This window comes from Haemaphysalis longicornis, unplaced genomic scaffold (assembly GCF_048455015.1).
Source record: "Haemaphysalis longicornis isolate Haplotype H1 unplaced genomic scaffold, Haemaphysalis longicornis Haplotype H1 scaffold_12, whole genome shotgun sequence".
NCBI classification, from domain to species: Eukaryota; Metazoa; Arthropoda; class Arachnida; order Ixodida; family Ixodidae; genus Haemaphysalis; species Haemaphysalis longicornis.
Window position 1 is genome coordinate 18537608 of NW_027526225.1, and position 17825 is coordinate 18555432.

Genomic DNA, 17825 nt, shown 5'->3' on the forward strand with positions numbered 1-17825 from the left:
CATGCCGCCGGGCAAACTTTCGAATAACAAAAAACATAACAATAAAGAATGCTGAAATGCGCAAGGTGTATAAAATGCTCAGAAACAAGCTAGAGAGCGATTTTAGGAGCGAAAAGAATATTACGAAAGACTATTTTTAAAATACGACAGCAGCCTAAACAGTTATGAGAAACTGTTCACTAAATAACAGTAGGAAAGCAATAGCACAGCCACAATTCACGCATTTAGATGGAAAGCCGGTGAAAACTTGCAGCTAGCCAACTACATATATGTGACTCTATTCATTCTCTGGAGCACCCAACACACACTGATGAAGGCGGCTGGGTGCGGCTAGAACTCTGCGATTGCCCAGTTCTATCTTTTCGGAACCTAGGAACGATACCGAAGTACGGGATCTTAATGGAAAATTAAACATAAACGTAGCGGCTTGAGTTGACGGGTTTTTATCGAGTGCGATTAAGTGCGTCGCACTAGAAGTAATGCCATGTTCAGACTACCGACGCAAAAACCGCATCGTGAGCTACGCACGTCATAGAACGAAGTGTCACGCAGTTCATTTGGCTGAGGTGTGAACTGACGCCATTCTTTGAAGATATTACGACAGTTGCGTCAACAGTCCGAACCCGGCCTAAGTTAGGTATTAGCGTACAATGTTAATTTATATCTGCCCGCCGGTGTTTTTCCAGACGAACTAAAAGTTCCTACAGTGACGCCGATTGATAAAGGTGGAGGACACGACAATGTATTAAAAAAAAATCTTTCCTAAGTTTTTTCCAAAGTGTTTGATACAGAAATGTATTATACACTATCGACTTTTTTTTCATAATACAACGTAATTTCGAAATATCAATATGGTTTCCAAGAACCTAAATCAACACAGTGAGCATCACTGCACGTTAAAGATAAAATAATACCAATCATTGAGACAGGCAGTTCACACTTCGGCTGTTCTTAGACCTTAAAGAAGCTTTTGATTCGATAGATCATACTATTTTGCAAAATAAATTGGAGATATGAGATACTTGACGGGGCAGGTAACCTTTGAAATAGCTATTTTACTAGAGAAAAGGTTCGTTCAGCTTAACTTCATTTTATCAGATAAATTAGATCTCATATATATCATATCTGAGATTATATATCAGATATGTTAGATCCTGCCAGCGGTGGTTCCCGCTGCCGGGATTCCCGCGCTCTGCAATCCAGGTTTCCCTCCCTGCCCTGCCCTGGTGTGACGTGGCGTCGTCTCCTGCCATATCAGCGCAGTTTTATCGCCGTAAATGGGTAACGTCCACGTGTGGCCACACCACTGCGCATCGCCGTCGCCAACCTCGTCTTCGATGCAGCTCCGTGCGGCTGCGCGAACTACCGTTGGCCCCGCCATAAAAGGACCCCGGAAGGCACTCCCTCCCACTCTGGCAGCGGTGGTGGCGACGACCACTCCACGCATTTAATTTTCGGGCTCTGCAATCCAGGTTGGTTCTACGAATTCGAGGTTCAGAGGTGTCTTTATTCTTTGCTTACGCAGCAGCCCAGATCATTGTTTTGTCTTAGTTGCTCTGTACTGAATGATGCTGACGAATGTAGAACTCGCAACAAGGATTGACTTGCTTGAGGGTCTACTCAAGGGGAACATAGATGCATTAGTGCTTGAACTAAGAACAAAAATCAAAGAAAAGCTTCCTGACCAAGGGCTTCGTGAGCAGGCCTCCTTGGCTGAAAATGTTCAGCACATGAGCGGCCTCTTTTATGAGATGAAGGCGAAACAGGTCGAGCTCATGTCCACGAACGAAGCACTTAAACTGCGCAACAAAGAACTAGAAAAGAAAGTTGCCCACTTAGAACAGTACTGCCGGAGCAACAATATAGAGATTCGAGGTGTTCCCTCTACCCATGGAGAGGACTGTGCTGCGATCTCTCAGCTGATAGGGACGTCTCTGAGTGCCCTGTTGCGCACTCCGACATAGACACCGTGCACCACATTCCCGCGAAATCTGGTGACAAAAATATTATTGCCCGCTTTCTTTGTCGCGACAAGAAGAACTATTTCTTGCGCAAGGCCACCAGCGCTCTTCTGGGCGCACATCAGATTGGTTTTCCGAGTAGTTTGAAGGCGCTAGTGTTTATAAATGACCATCTCACCGCTGACAACAAAAAGCTATTCGTCAAGGCACTTGCTCTCAAAAAGCAAAATGGCTGGCAGTTCTTGTGGTCTGACAGCTGCCATATCTTGGGACGTATGACAAGCGTCAGTAACACGTATCGCATTTCAACCGAATCTGATATGCACGTTTTCACCTAATATCGCTCATCACCTGCCGCTTGCTCCGCGCAATCGCGTGCCCAAAACATTCATGTCGCTGCTATTTCCAGACAACTGTAATCGTATTCTACCAAAACATAATTTTTCATTGATTCACTTCAACGCGCGAAGCTTAAAAAAATAATGGTAACATCAATACCTTTATCACGTCCATCGATTACCATTTTTCAGCAATATGCATTTGTGAAACGTGGCTTCCTGATACCGATAATAACTTGCATGGATTTTCATCTTATCAGGCTGAATATGTTCATCGGCACTCGGATAGCTACGGAGCGGCTGCCATTTTCCGTGATCCCACCGTTCTTTACACACGCAGGCGTGATCCATCGTTCAATATTAGCAACTGCGAAGCTGTTTGGTTATAAATAGAAGATCCTTTACTTGCACATATTCGCAAAAATTTTGTTCTTGGCTCAGTCTACCGTTCCCCGTCTACTTCCGTTCCCGAATTTTTTCATTCTCTTGTTACAATTCTTAACAGGATATCATTCGGAAATAAGAACGTTTTGATAGTATGTGACATAAACATTAACCTTCTCGATACAAGTGCTCAGGTATATACTGACTGCACTGATTGCTTCAATGGCTATGGACTCGAATCTGTGATTAACGCCTACACAATGCAGCCCTAGGGATTCTCAAACACTTCTAGATCACGCATTATCTAATCTAACGCCGACTCGAGTATCCGGTGTACTGTGCACTGACATAACTGACCATTATCCCATTTCTGTTTCAATAGATCGCTCAGCCCCACTCCCTTGTAAATCCTTTTTTACTTGTGTTTTTCTAGACATAAATTTACTGATACCATTCACAGTACTGACTGGTCTGGTGTTAATACCGTAATTCACCCTATGAAGGCTCTCGAAGAATTCTGTACATTTTGTTAATGCTCTAGTGTTGAGTACAGCAGCTGCTAAATGTCAAAAACAGAGCAAACACTCATGCAATTCTTGGATGACAAATGCTTTACTGACCAGTTTACGCAAAAAGGATAAGCTGTACCGGAAAGCAAAACGTCAAAATTTTAACACTGCTTTCCTCCAACGTTAGAAACAATGCACTAGTACGCTCAGTAATTTACTCAAGGTTGCTAAAATGCAATAATTTAAAACCGAATGTACAAATAGTAGCCATAACCGCCAGAAACAATGGAAACTATTGGGTGAATTTTTAAATGCAGAGTCTTCGCGTAATCATTTTCAGAAACTTAACTTTAAAGGGACAGTCTATCTCCAGCCATCCGCCGTTGTCAATGATTTCAGCAACTTTTTCTCGTTATCAACCCCAAGCATTAACACTACTGATCAGCAATCCCTACCACGCTCCCCACACTCGTTTCAACTCTACCCTGTTACTTCCAATGAAGTGTACTTGACGATTTGTAATCTCAAAAATACCAGCCCCGGTTTGGATAATATTTCGATGCGTCATTTGAAATGTGTTGCTCATATCGTTTCGGAAACAATAAGAATCATAACTAATCTTTTTTTTTCAGTCTGGCATTTTTTATAAAAACTTAAAGGGGGCCAAGGTTGTTCCAGTAATTAAGAAAGGTAACAAGGAGTGAATAACAACTATAAACCAATTTCTATCCTTTCCAGTTTAAGCAAGGTCATAACAGTTACTTGCTAAAAGCTTAACTAATTATCTAAGATAATTTAACGTAATATATAATTCACAGTTCAGTTTTCGTGCGGGCAGTTCCCCTGGCTTGGGTTGACTAACCTTAACTGATTTTATTAAAAATCTATTGACTGTGGTAAATATGTTGGCTCAGTATTCTTAGACTTCACAACTTTCGATCCCATCAATCACAAAATAATATTAATAAAACTTGAAGTATACGGTATAACCGGTCCAGCAGTTACTCTATTAAAAAATTACTTGCTTGATAGGCAATGTATGGTTGCTGCAGCTGGATCGTTCTCCGACTGTAAAACTATTAACGAAGGAATCCCGCAGGGTTCCATTCTCGGTCCCTTATTGTTAATTATTTTTGTCAATGACTTTTCCAATTTTTACACCCCTACAACTGTCTTTTATATGCTGACGATACCGCAATAACATTTTCAGACACATCTATAGTATCCCTAACTAATAAATTAAACGCTGCTTTAACGGATGTGGCTGAATGGGGCTGCAGAATTATTTCAATTATTATTCCTACTAACACTGAACTTATGATCTTTAGAAGCAGCCAGAAAGTGTTAGGTATGTTGTCAGGATTAAAACTTGGCTCTAATCGTATCGTATCATGCAACGGCGTCCAGTTTCTTGGTATAATTCCTAACACTAACCTTAAATTCACTTGTCACGTCGATTATATTAGAAAAAATGGCATTTGGCATCCGGGCATTGCTCAAGGCTGACCATTATTTTCAACCAAGGCTTTGTTATCACTTTACTTCGCTTTCATGCACAGTCATATCAACTATGGAAACACTGCTTGGGGTAACCCGTATCACACCCACCTATCATCCATTCAACACATTCAAAATCAAGCTAACCGCACCATTACTAGCAGCCCTCGCCAGTCAAGTGCATCACCTCTACTTCGCGAAAATTCAGTTTTATCTGTCACAGCATTGTTCGATTATAACTTAGGTATTTTTTTTTCAATCTACTCAACAACCAATTATGTTTTCAATATCTTGACGTGGGTACTTTAGTGAATCATAACAATACTAGATTTGCCTTGAATAATAACTTGTTGTTGACTAAGGTAAAAACAAATTTCGACCAGTAAACATCTCATTTTGCCACCATTAATCTGGGGAACCGCCTACCACTTAATATTAACTCATCACATTCTATCACAGCTTTTTAAAATCTCTGAAACATCTTCTTCTAACCCGATATGTTTCCTGATTTCTTGCTTTTGCTGTTTTCACTTTCGTCATATGCGTGCGCAGTAGTTTTTGTGTTCTTTTCTAAACGATTAGTATTTAGCTGTGTATAATGATAATTTGCTCTTTGATTGCTTTTTTTATGTACAAAGCCTAATATTTTAGTAAAATCTATATAGAAACCTTGAACTACATGCTTTTGCCTATTTGTGAACTTCACTAATGTTTTATTGTACTTGTTTCCACTTCCACTGCTGCTTCTGTGGCCTTTTTCGCGTACTTCACCATCGAGTGTCCCAGTGCAGTCGCTGACGTCGGGGCCCTTGTCTGCAAACTTTCTTTGTAACCTTTTCCTTTGATGAATAAACTTCAACTTCACATGACTTGAAACCAAGGTGTCCCACAAGGCTCGAAGGTAGGCCCGTTATTGTTTATATTTTATGTAAGTCACGTCATAAATATACAAGGTCGGCAAGATTTTGTAAGGTATGCGGATGACACTGTCGTTTTCACATCTGGAGGTATACTAAAGCTTCTCTCGATGGTAAATGTTTATTTGGAGCAGTTATGAAATTGGTGATTGGATAACAAATTGCGACCTAACGCTACGAAACAACTTACACGATAGTTAGGCCATACAACAAAAAACTCTAGAACGAAATTCCGATCGTATTCAACGGAACCAAGTTAAACCGAGTGACGGACGGAAGTTATGATGTTTGATTCCAGGGACAACTTTTCTTGAAGAGACATATTTCTCACCTGTCCACCGAACTCTGTAAAAATATAGGCATCACATATACAATCTATCATTTTATAACACTATGGTTGAAACCAAATTTATACAATGCCCTCATTTATTCGAAACTATGCTGCGGAGTTATGGTGCAGGGGACTGCAACAAAAAAACAAGTTATAACTGGCTCATTGTATTACAAAAAAGAATTTTCCGCATATATTTAGAATATCATTGGTGTCACTCAAATTTGAGGACAAGTTCACTCCTTCGAGCTGACCAAATCCACCTCATGAAGATCTTGCACAACGTTTATATAAAAAAAGGCCCACAATAAAATTATTATTCCTTCCAGCTACCATTTCAGGCATACATTAATACGACATATCCCTAAAGTAAGAACGAACTATGGCGAGCAATCTTTCCTGTACCAGTCGACTGAAATAAATAAATTTTGATAAAAATTAAACTTCGACGCCGCCGAACCCACGTTTAAGAAATATGTTAAAGAAATGTTAGTGAAGGAACACGCCTGCAATACTGATGTATATAGTTAAGTGTTTAAAGAATATGTGGATATGTTCCCCTGATTGAACAAGTTAAGAACATTTATAAACTAAAATGGAATCTTTTATTTGTGAAGTGGTTGCGTAATCGCTGAAACATTATACGCGGGAATGGCTGTGTGTGTACACTTTGATTCTTCTGTGCATTTGTAGGCATATGCTTTGTATAATACACAGGAAGTGTATTACTAACTGTGCTTTTCTGCTATTGGGCTAACATGATTGTGCTATTGTATTTAAACTTGTTTCAATTTGCGAACATCACTTTTGTTACTCAAACTGTGAATTGGGTGGCTGAGGCCTCTGTCAGGCCACATGCGCCTTTAGATGTAGCCTCCCCTTGGTTCCGCCAAGAAATAAAAATCAACTAAAAAATTTCCATCGCAAAGGCATTTCGCTCAAGTTCATTGACTAAAATTATAACAAGACTGTATTGTTCACGTTATTTCGTTTTTGTACTTGAGGGCATCTTTACGAGAACAGCATGCTGGAAAGACAACCTTTAGTTCGCGTTGTGCCCGTACATCGTTATCCAGACGGCTGCTAAAATGTGGTAGACAATGTAGTACACATGATTCCCTGTTCTCGCCGTAGGGTCTCGAGGAAATCCACAAGTGCAGGCAGTCAGTGGTTTTGATGACGTCATGTGAAGCATACGTGCTTTCTTATTTAAGACACGGCCCCAGAGTTGCCGTAGCGCTGTTTGGGATGCCTGTTAACGTAAATACGTTTATTCTTTCTCAGGAACAGTTTCCGGATGATTTTTCAAATACTTTATGCGTAAGCTAAATTGCGCTGAGAGTAGATGTAACACACTTAAAGAATTCTCTGCTAATCTGGGAACAAAAGAGGGCAAAATGAAAACGTATACAAGCATCTCTATAAGCTCGGAGAATGCCTACTTATGCGTAGCATCCATATGCCGCTCACCTAGAGTGTGAGTTCTTTAGCGCCATATTTGGCTATCAGCTATAAGAGACGCTGGGTTATTTTATAGTCTTTAAGTTTTCTTTTGTTTTCTTTTGCAACGATGTAAATTTATCAAATTATACCGAATAAGTTCATCTACATCGCCAGTTAGGTATTTTTCCGCAGATGAATGGCGTAGCACAAGGTTGGTACGTTTTTGCTGTATTTTCATTCATATTTCGAATGTATTTCGGTGCTTTTTTATTCTTTATTGCGGGGGTGGATTGCTTAAAATTTATATTTTTGGTATCGTGAGTTCACTTTCATTTTGTAAATTTTTTTCCTATTTTGTGGTTTTTGGATATTCTGTTCCACCAAATATCGCCATTTACGCTAATATTAGTACCGAATGTGTTTTGTCCGCCAATTCTGCATTTTTGTGGGAACGCAGGGAGTTACACGGTCCTGGCTGGGATGAGGACACTCAGCAATGAATGCTACGCATTAAAAACTGAAGCAGCATGTTATTTTGTTATTAATGGCGGAAGAAGGATAAACAAAACCAAAGAGAAATATGCTTCAGCAGTAGATTAATCTATAACCATCTCCTCAGTCGGAAGAGAGAACTTATAAAAAGCAAGAGGATTCAACCCGATTTCTGAGAAACACTCAGCTCTAGAAGCGTTGCGTGAATACAGAGAGAGCGGGCGAAAATTTCCAGTAGTTACAGGCTGAACAAGTGCTTCGGTCGGAGAACTCCGGCGCGTGCCTCTACTTTGTATGCAAATGATGCAGCAGGGTGCGCCAGTGCTCCTCTTAAGAACAGCTCCCCCGAAATGGTTCGCCCGAGGAACTCTAACGCCGCCTCCTCCCCTCCTGCTGGCCGCAGCCTAGCATTCTGATCTCCACATTAGTTCCCCGGTTAACCCTCATGGCTGTACAGCGGGACGGCCAACCTCTTTTCCTCCATGAATATCCGCAGAGTCCGTGGTAATAAATTTTGAATAATCGTGAGCCTTTTCGCGCCCCTTTTTGAGGCAGCACTAGAGGCGCTCGTTAGAAAACTAAAGGTTTCTGCAGTTGCCATAGCGTTGAAAAAAAAAATACAGGCCAGAAGTTCAAGCTATCAAGCGGGGGAAAAATTATGGGAAACCTACAAGGTGATTGGTCACCCTAGCATCTCTAAATGCAATCTCTAAACCTGGAAATGCAAAGCTGGCGCCATTTTACGTGTTTTCAGACTTTCCACAACTCAAAACTCTCGGGAAATTGTTGGCTAGTACATGTGTGGCAACGTACTTGTTTGGCTTAACGTTACGTGACTCTTACGCGATGCCTAACCAGTTGCAAGACAACGTAACACCAATGGTAAAATCCAGAGGGTGAGCAGTTGCCAATACACATCTGTTGGGTATTAGAGGCCAGTTGCGCTGAACCGCAGCCGATAGCGTCCGGAACACGTTAATCCGATTGTGTGGTACCCAAAGGCGCGCTTGAATTTGGCGGTTGCTCTCCTGTGTTGTTCGAAATCATTGTGCCTGCTTCTTCTCCTCCCTCGTCTCTTCTCTTCGATTGCCTCCTTAATTGGCACTTGAATTGTCATTCTTGAGCGCATGCATAAAGGTGCTGGTTTGCTTGGCGCTTCCATTCTGTCTTGCTAGCGTGCTCTTCATCTGTACAGAGCAGCAACGCGTCCTCGCCGGTAGTATTATGGAGTAGGCATTGCCCTATCCGGTGTTCGTCCAACGCGAGTTATTTACGGGGGGTGCAAAAATTTTACGCCTTAACGTCTTGACGCGTACAGAGGGACGCATAGGTTAAGAGGAACAGGCGAGCTCCGGCTGTGCATGTGTAACACTACCTGTGTCTAACTAATTCGTCACCTTCAACTAAAAATGCTGGAGTAAGCATTAGACATCCCACACCTGCGCATGTGGTCTGCTTCTAGCCTTCTTGACGTCAGTAATCAGCCTTTCACGCGCGAAACACAGAAATTCTAACCCTGTAATGCCGTGCACGAAAATTTTTTTTCAAGCCGAAATGACAGTAAACTGGCGTTTGCTGAGCGGTTTGAAGAGCTGAAGTTATGTAATTCTGAAGACGACTAGACGACTCACTATAAGAGGTACCCGGGCCTAATACTAAGCTTAAGGTTAAAATCCCGTTCAACAAACGAATTTTTTTTAATTCGTATTTTTGCCATGCGGCATATATAGAAAAAAGATAAGACATTAGGTAGAATAAAAATACCGGGTACAAAAGCACAGGTAGTCAGGAAATTGATGACCCTGTACAAGTCTAAAGGTAGGCATGGAGTCCGGTCTCATGTAAAAATTTTAGCAGCGACCTGCAGTAGCGGTCTTCGTTCACCCACCGGTTGAAGTCCCCCGGTTTATCCCACCGAAGACCAACCACTCTTAGCGCACTGTCCCGAGCTGTTCTGGTTCCTGTGCACGTCCACAAGAGATGATCGACATCAGCTTCAGCCGCCGAAGCCGGACACTTGGGACATGTTCCTGGGTATTCTGGTGCGGGTCTCCAAGTCCAGGTGACTGAAGGTGTGAGAGCCACCCCAGCCCGAAGCCTCCTCAGAGAAACTTTCTCCACCCGGGAAAGATTAGGGGGGAGGGAGCAGACACACGGGGGAATTAGGGCACGTGTGTCCCTTCTCAGAAGAGATTTCATGGCTAAAAGGCGGGAGCGTGGATCACTAGGCTAGGGGCGGCGGACAATCTTTCGCACTCTCCGGCCCCACCTTCAACAAACGAATATGCGCGCACATTTGACAATAAAAGCTTTTACGACGACCGCTTTAAACATTGAAGGCGGCTATCCCCATACGTATCTGTTAGTCGTACTTCATCTGCTTACGTTTATAACTATCGGCTGTTGTGTCATTTTCATGTGAATCTTAAGGCCGGGGTAAGGCTGTTGCCGCAACTGTCGTAAAATCTATAAAATGGCCTCCTTTCACGTCTTAGTCAACCGAACTGCGGCCGCGCCGTTTTTTAACGTCCACAATTCATAGGGCTTTTACGTCGGTAGCCGGAACATGGCATAAGGTTCCCTTTGTGCATCAGTGTCTTGTCTGAAACGAATGAAATTTGTAATCAATCGCCAATGTCTGTTGGGATCAGGCGCTGAACCACCTCCAGCAAGCGATTTGACCAGTAAAAAACCGTTATAAGCTGTTCACCCCTCCTGTTGATGCACCACGCTTGCCGGACAGATAACGAACGTTCTTTGCACGCATTGTTCGGCCAGCTCTTGAAAATGGAAATCAGGGCGCAGCACAAATTTAGGCAGCGCAGGCATTTTCCAGACCGCGAAGATTTGCAAACGCAGGTTAGCGGGTAAGTGCTCGCTCAACAGAGTCGGGGGCGCTGATTGAAACGGCGGGGTGTGCTAATTAAACAAACGCTGACTGCGCACTCCTGCCGCACAAAACTCCTGGGAAGGGAACCGGGAAAGCCTCTCCTCGTCGCGTTTGCGCTCGTCGGTGCTAAGCCGTTCAGAATTGCCGTTTCAATCAAACCACGCTGCTGTTAGAGCGGCGGTATGAGGGCACATAGAAAGGGGGGCACTCTTGAGGTAGAGGAGTAACGAACTCTCAGACTGGGCGCGAGCAAATTTTGCCGAACCAATGTGCTGACACGAAGTTTTCGCAATGTTTACGACTACAATGTGGCGCGACCTCTTCACTTTTGCTTTGATCGCGTCTGGGGGGATTACCGCTGATAAATCTTACGACTGCCTGTTACTAAATGCTACCTCAAACCACTTGTATAGGCAGATTATGCACTATTTGCCCATCCACTTCCAATTAAACAGGATTGATTAGGCCCAGAGCTACAGTTTCGTAGATTGGCTCTGGTTCTAAACCGCTGGAAGATTAAACTCCTTCTCATTTGTTTAAATTGAAGCCTGCAAACGTTTATTTCTTACCAGTTATTTCTACTCCCATGTCGCGCGTCCTTCTGTCTTGCCGTCCTAATACCCTCATCTTTGTGCCAGTCGAAGGTGGTGTTAAACGTCGATATTCTGACCTGTTACACTTCAAGCTATCCATGGTGGCACCGTGATGCCGTAATCATCATGCTATGCGCTGCACGAACTCTTCTCCCTCTCTCTTTGCACCGCCCCCCCCCCCCAAAAAAAAAAAAAAAAAAAAAAAAAACGAATGTACGCTATCACCTATTTACGACCGCCGCCCAGCCTTGTCGCTCATGCGTTCTGGCTGTCCGGAAGGACGAATGTGTTCTCGGCTCGGGAAGCTTCGTCGGTGTGCCCCCAGTAATCGTAGGAGGTTACAAACCACATTTCTGCTGTGCAATGACTCCAAGAACAAGATATCGAGGGAAAACGTCTACGCTTCAAATAAAACATACGGAGGCCAAAGAATCCAGACGAAAACTTCCTATAGTCAGTCATTCACGCCCTACCCAGAGGTTTTCTGGTGTTACGTGGAAGATTGCTTTTGTGATCTGCGCGAGCAGACGTCACGACATTTCTGGGATGCGTGAATTCCGTGAAACATGGTGTTCAGTTCAGTGTTGAACAAGACAAAACGGCTGCCTGCCCTTAACTGACGTCCTCGTGTGCCGCACGGATAATGCACTCTCCTTTTCTGTGCACAGGAAGGCGACCCCCCCCCCCCCTCCTTAAGGGCCGTAACTGAACTTCGCCGCCTGCCACACCGTTGCCCACAGACGTCTATTGTTCCTTCCCTGCGTGCCAAACGCATCGGCATCGTCAACCAACAACTACCAAGATAACTTAAAGGGACAGAAGGAGCATGATCTCAGAATGGGTATCCGATAAATTTTGCAAGAGGAATCGAGAAGCGAATTTTTTCTCCCGTTGATGCTATACCGAGCCGAATGTTCCACTCTCAGGCGCCGTATCCTTACGTCGCCGGCGGCAGCGAAGCCCTTCCAAGGGTGTTGTTAAAGTACGACTTGCAAGTTGGTCACGTGCCCTGAGCAAAACGTCGCGGCAAGCTAGCGATCGCGAAAGACACGCCCCCGAAATAAAAATACCCTGGTGATGTTTGTCATCTGGTAAGAAAGTGTGGGGTGAGAAAAGGAAGAGCCCATACCCGAAGGGTGATTGGCCCGAGAAGAAGATTGCAGAAAAGACGAAGAGAAAGAATGATCAGCTTACGGGATGTCTAGAAGGATTTTGAAGGGACCAATGAACACGATACACATTTTGATCGAAGAGGAGGAGGAGGTTAGCTGGACCAACAAATGGGAGCCTGAGATGGTACAACGCGAGCTGAAAGGGTGGACGACGAAGTCAAAGTAGGGAGTGTGGAACCAGGTCTTGGGAGCAATGGTGGCAAGTTCAGGTCGGGCATCGGGGCTTCCAGGTGATAGTGCCACCACCGGGACGAGAGCTGGCGGACTGGTATTGAGCCCTTTAAGCCCTAAAAGCGTCTTTTCTTGAGAGCGCACCGGCGGCGTCGTAGCGCTGGCGACCTGTCGAGCCGTGCCCCTCAACGTATAAGCGGCCTGGCACCGTTGGCAGCGGTGAGCTCGGGACAATCTATTACCGGCGGCTTTGCACTGCTGGCCTCCTGCTGAACCGTGCTCCTCACGGAACCTCTGGCATCGCACCCCTGTCATTCAGACCACTGATGACCAGCACGTGCCATCGCGACGTGCTGCTACGTGCGTCAACGCGTAAGCCAGACAACCCACCAGGCCACGTCATCGGCATCGCGGCGGGTTCGTCGTGCTACAGACGGTACTACTTCTTTCACTTTGGCATAGACTGTTAATGTGCTTGGCATAGACTGTTAATTACAGTGACTTTTTGACTAGATTTTTGATAGTGTGAGGCTGTGCTTGTTTATTTTGCGCAGTGTGATATGCTTGTTCACTTGCAATGATCCCGTATGTTTGAGGTTTTGTTTTGTAAATATATTGTGTGGGTATCGCATGCCTCAGCCGGAGCATCATTTCTTTGCTGCGTGAGGCGCGTGACAATGTTACAATATCTGTTGTGGCTATTTGGACTGCGTGTACGCCGGTGAAACTGGAAAATTCCAGATATGCCTCGACGAAAGCAAACATGACGTAAACAAGAAGAACCTCGTAGCGAATGCACTCACCGAACACGTAGAAGCTCATAATCGCGACACTGACTGGGGCAGTGCCACAGTAGTAGCAGAAGAAAGAAACTCCACAACCAGGCTGCTTGTAGAATCGTTTGAGATACAAACGGCACAAGACAGGATCAACAGGAGAGGTGGCAACGTGCCCGCTATTTACGTACGATCATTGCGACACGTTTTGACAGCATGGAAATCCCGATGGCGTATTGCCTCGCTTCACTGGGATAAAGAATTCCGTATGGGATTCGAAACGTCATAATTGTTGACTTGACTTGGTCGATTACCGGAACTACGTATTGAACATACGTCCCAACCAGGCGTACTTCTGTCGAACTCTGGACTGAGAACTTTCTGTGTTGCTCCTCTTGGAACAGCTGCTATGCTTGAAACGCAGTTACCTGTACAAGCAGTCAAACAATTGCGAAAGCAATAGATCACCTAATCATGTGATGCGAAGTATTTCATCCAAATCGAGTGAGAAAACTGCACTTCCCTGAGCCACTGAGCTTTGCAAATAACGGAGCATTAACCACGGGAGTGAAATCAAAGGTTGGACGGAAGCCCGTAAGGTCGAGAAAACGCCTGACAGCAATTAAAACACTCGCGCCGACAAAGAATGTTAACGAAATCCAAACAAGATGTTTTGCCTCACGTACGGGTGGCTTAATTATGAACAAGGCACCCGTACCGGAGCCAAAACATATTTTTGGATTTTATAAACATTCCTGGTCGCTAGCAGTTTTTATTTGTTGCAACCATAAGAGGCGTGAACAAAATCGCGGGTAGGCCAGCCTAAACACTATCCGACATGCTTTGGGTTGCTACTGGCAACTGACGCATTGACATACTGAGATTCGTGCTCCTTGAGGAAGGGAGGGGCTGTTTAGCATCATACCTGCTGACATTTATCCGTTGGATCAAAATGCGGTGGTAACGTTGAACTGGGCGCAAGCGAGTGCCACATAGCAAGCATGTTGCGGCGCCCACAGACAAAGGGGAGTTGAACACACGGCTCAGCAGCACTGGAGAGGATGTACGCCGGCCCCGCCTGCGTGGCGAGCACATGGAGATCAAACATATTTAGGAAGGTTTTCGGCAATTCTAGTAAAGTACATTGTTGGGCTAGTTGGTCGAATATTTTTAACAGCTGTATTGCGTAAAAAGACGAAGGACAAAGAATGCACGAGAACGAAGCGCTAACTTGCAACTACTGGTTTATTGAAAGACGCACACATTTATAACAACAGCGTACATGATAACAGTCAACCTACGCGACTCATATAACCAAGAAAAAATAAGTTTGATACCCCACTACACAATCTTATCGCCCCCTTCCCGAGCCACGGGCTTCCAAAAAAGCAATCTCTTTTGCCAATAAAGCAATTGATGCTCGACTAATGCATCCGTCTCTGCCTTTGTGGATTTCTAGCGCTTCCACTATTTCCCTGGTGGTTTGGTTCTTGCTTTCGAACAAAATCTTGCACTCTGAAAACAAAGGCACGCATTCACAATCGCGACAGTGCTGCCCAATGTGGCCCTGTTTCTGCCGCACGTTATAGTTGTGCTCCCTCAACCTGCAGTTTATGCATCGACCGGTTTGGCCTATGTATTGCTTGCCACATCGAGTAGGAAAGGAGTACACCACGCCTTCTGCGCATGGTACGAACTGATTTTCGTGCTTTATCGAGCACCCTTTCGGTTGTTGGCCAACTGCATTCGTCTGTTTGCAGAGCCGCGATAGCTTATTTGGCGCGGTAAAGGAAACGTCGACCTTGGCGCGCTTCCAAATCTTTTTAATGTTATGGGATATCCTGTGTAAATATTGTCACGAAGCCAAGGACGACGCAGTTGTCCTGAAGGAGAAACAAGTTTATTGGAGCGAACTTGTGCTCCCCTAACAACTCAAAAGAATACAGAGGGGGCGAAGCAGCGGTTAACAAAGTGACTTGCGTCGGCGAGTGTCGCAGAATCGAATGCCGTGGCGTCTGCTGTGCAGGCTTTTATCTTTCGGCGGGAGAGTTTCTGGAACCGTCGATTCACATCCAGAACATCGTAGATCACAGAAGATTATTCTGGGCTAGCGGCGTTAGGGCGAAACACTCTTCTTATCGGAATGAGATAGCCCGTGCGGCATAAAAATAAAGAATGGCACACGCGCTTCGCATGGGACACAGACAACAGATCCGGGCGCGGCCACGCATTAAAAACAAACGATAATGAACAAACCCACGTATGGTTCGCGGCAATATGGTATTGCCACTCTCTTATTACGTGGTTCGTCAGCGTTTTGTGCGTGCCCTTGGTTTTTAGCGTCATGTTTAAGTTTTGCGGCTGACCCTTCACCCACTGATATAAGTAAAGGTTTTGGATACCACGAGGCAGAGAGACGTTCCTCTTGCTTAGTAAAACTTTCTTTTATCGTGTGAACGCATGATTTTTCTAGAGCGTTGCTGAAGCACAGCCGCAGAATACCTCTCTTAACAAGCTTCGAATGCGCAGATTTAAATGGTAAAAGGGCCTTCTTGGCACGCGGTTCGTACAGCCAGCAAACATGGTCTTGGTAAAAACGGATCCTCAGATCTACAAATTTTATACTGTTTTCTTCGGGAAACTCGGGCGTTAAAGTACGAGGGCTAAGATATTGACTAAAACTGATAAAAATGGTATTAAAAAATCTTTCAACTTGCCCGTTGGCTGCGTCAATCAGTACTAAAAAGTCGTCGACATATCTAAAACACTACAATTCGAGAATAACCGAAGTCTTTGGACATAGCGTTGCCACATGATCCAAGGTACAGATCGCTAATGACAGGGGCAATGCAAGAACCTATACAAATGCCTTTTCTTTGCAGGTAGGTGCCATGGTCCCATTCCGCGTAGGTGATATTAAGATAGACATCTCACATTTCTAAAAAACCAGACACTGATCCCAGAGGCATTTTGGAAGGCAACATCGCCATACCTGTCAATGGCATCTTCAACACAACGAAGAATGCTAGCATGAGGCAACGAGTAAAATATGTCCTTAATATCGACAGAAAAAGTAGATAAACTTTCCTTCTCATTAACTTTTAAAGTATCAATCACTTCTTCAAAATTTCTAATCATGTACGGATCTTCGCAACTTATTGTTGAGCCTCTCCTGTAAAAAGAGCGCTACTGACTTCTGCCAAGCACCCGTCTCGGATACTATTACTCGGAGGAGTGTTCCCACTTTGTGTGTTTTGGCTGCAAAAAGTAAATCCAGGCTGCATTTTTTTGACTTGCTTATGCTATGAGTAAGTCTTGTTAAATTCAATTGCTCGCACAGGTTCTTAGCCCTACGTTTAACCATTCGCAACGATACCTTGTCGTTACGAGCGAACAACGCATCTACGGCTCCGGAAGCCTTTCGCTTAAAAACATCGTTACGCAATACGGCAAAACCCTCTTCCTTGTCCGCAGGCGAAACACACAGACCCAGCTGCACAAGCGAAGTTGACACTTTCCCAAAAGACACACCTTTTTGGGGGCACTCGGAGTGTGCCAGGACATCCAACCCTTGTGATACACACATATCGCCTTCGTCCTCAGAAGCCAACTTCGAAACGCCCCTCACAATTCCCATCAGCTCCGCGGTGCTTTTCTTCGGTTCCATGGCATACTTTGGACCGAGCTGTAGCACCCGGCGGACGTGGTCGGGGAGTGCAGCGTCGCCGATGACGTGAACTTGGTTCCCAGATCGTGGGCTCCTGTCTGCCTGTGCTGACCGGAGGAAGCCCAGGGTGGTTTGCCACTGCGGCTCGGTCGTCCAGTTGATCAGCCGGCAATATTCACGCCACTTGACCTTGGCTGTTGCAGCCTTCTCACGCTGGCTCACACTGACGAACAGACAGTCCCTATATAGACGAGCTTGTCTTAGACATTCGGTCCGCAAGATCCTGCAAATTCCTGTGCCGTGCCCTACGCATGGCTGGAAGCCACCGAAGAGGGCTAAAACTTGTGGGGGGAGGAATTTCTTCCTGATGCAGAAGGCAAGCGTACGTGCCTGACATTGAGCGTTGGAAGCCAGCACAACGAGAAGGGGCGGGTTAAGCGAAGAACACGAGAAAGGGCCCATATAAGTAGCAATAAAGTGTAGTAAAGTACGTTCTTGGGCTAGTTGGTCGATCATTATTAACAGCTGTATCGCCCCCTTCCTGAGCCACGGGCTTCCAAATATGCAATCGCGTTTGCCAATAAAGCAATTGATGCTCGACTAATGCATCCGTCTCTGGCTTTGTGGATTTCTAGCGCTTCCACTATTTCCCTGGTCGTTTGGTTCTTTCTCTTGAACAAAATC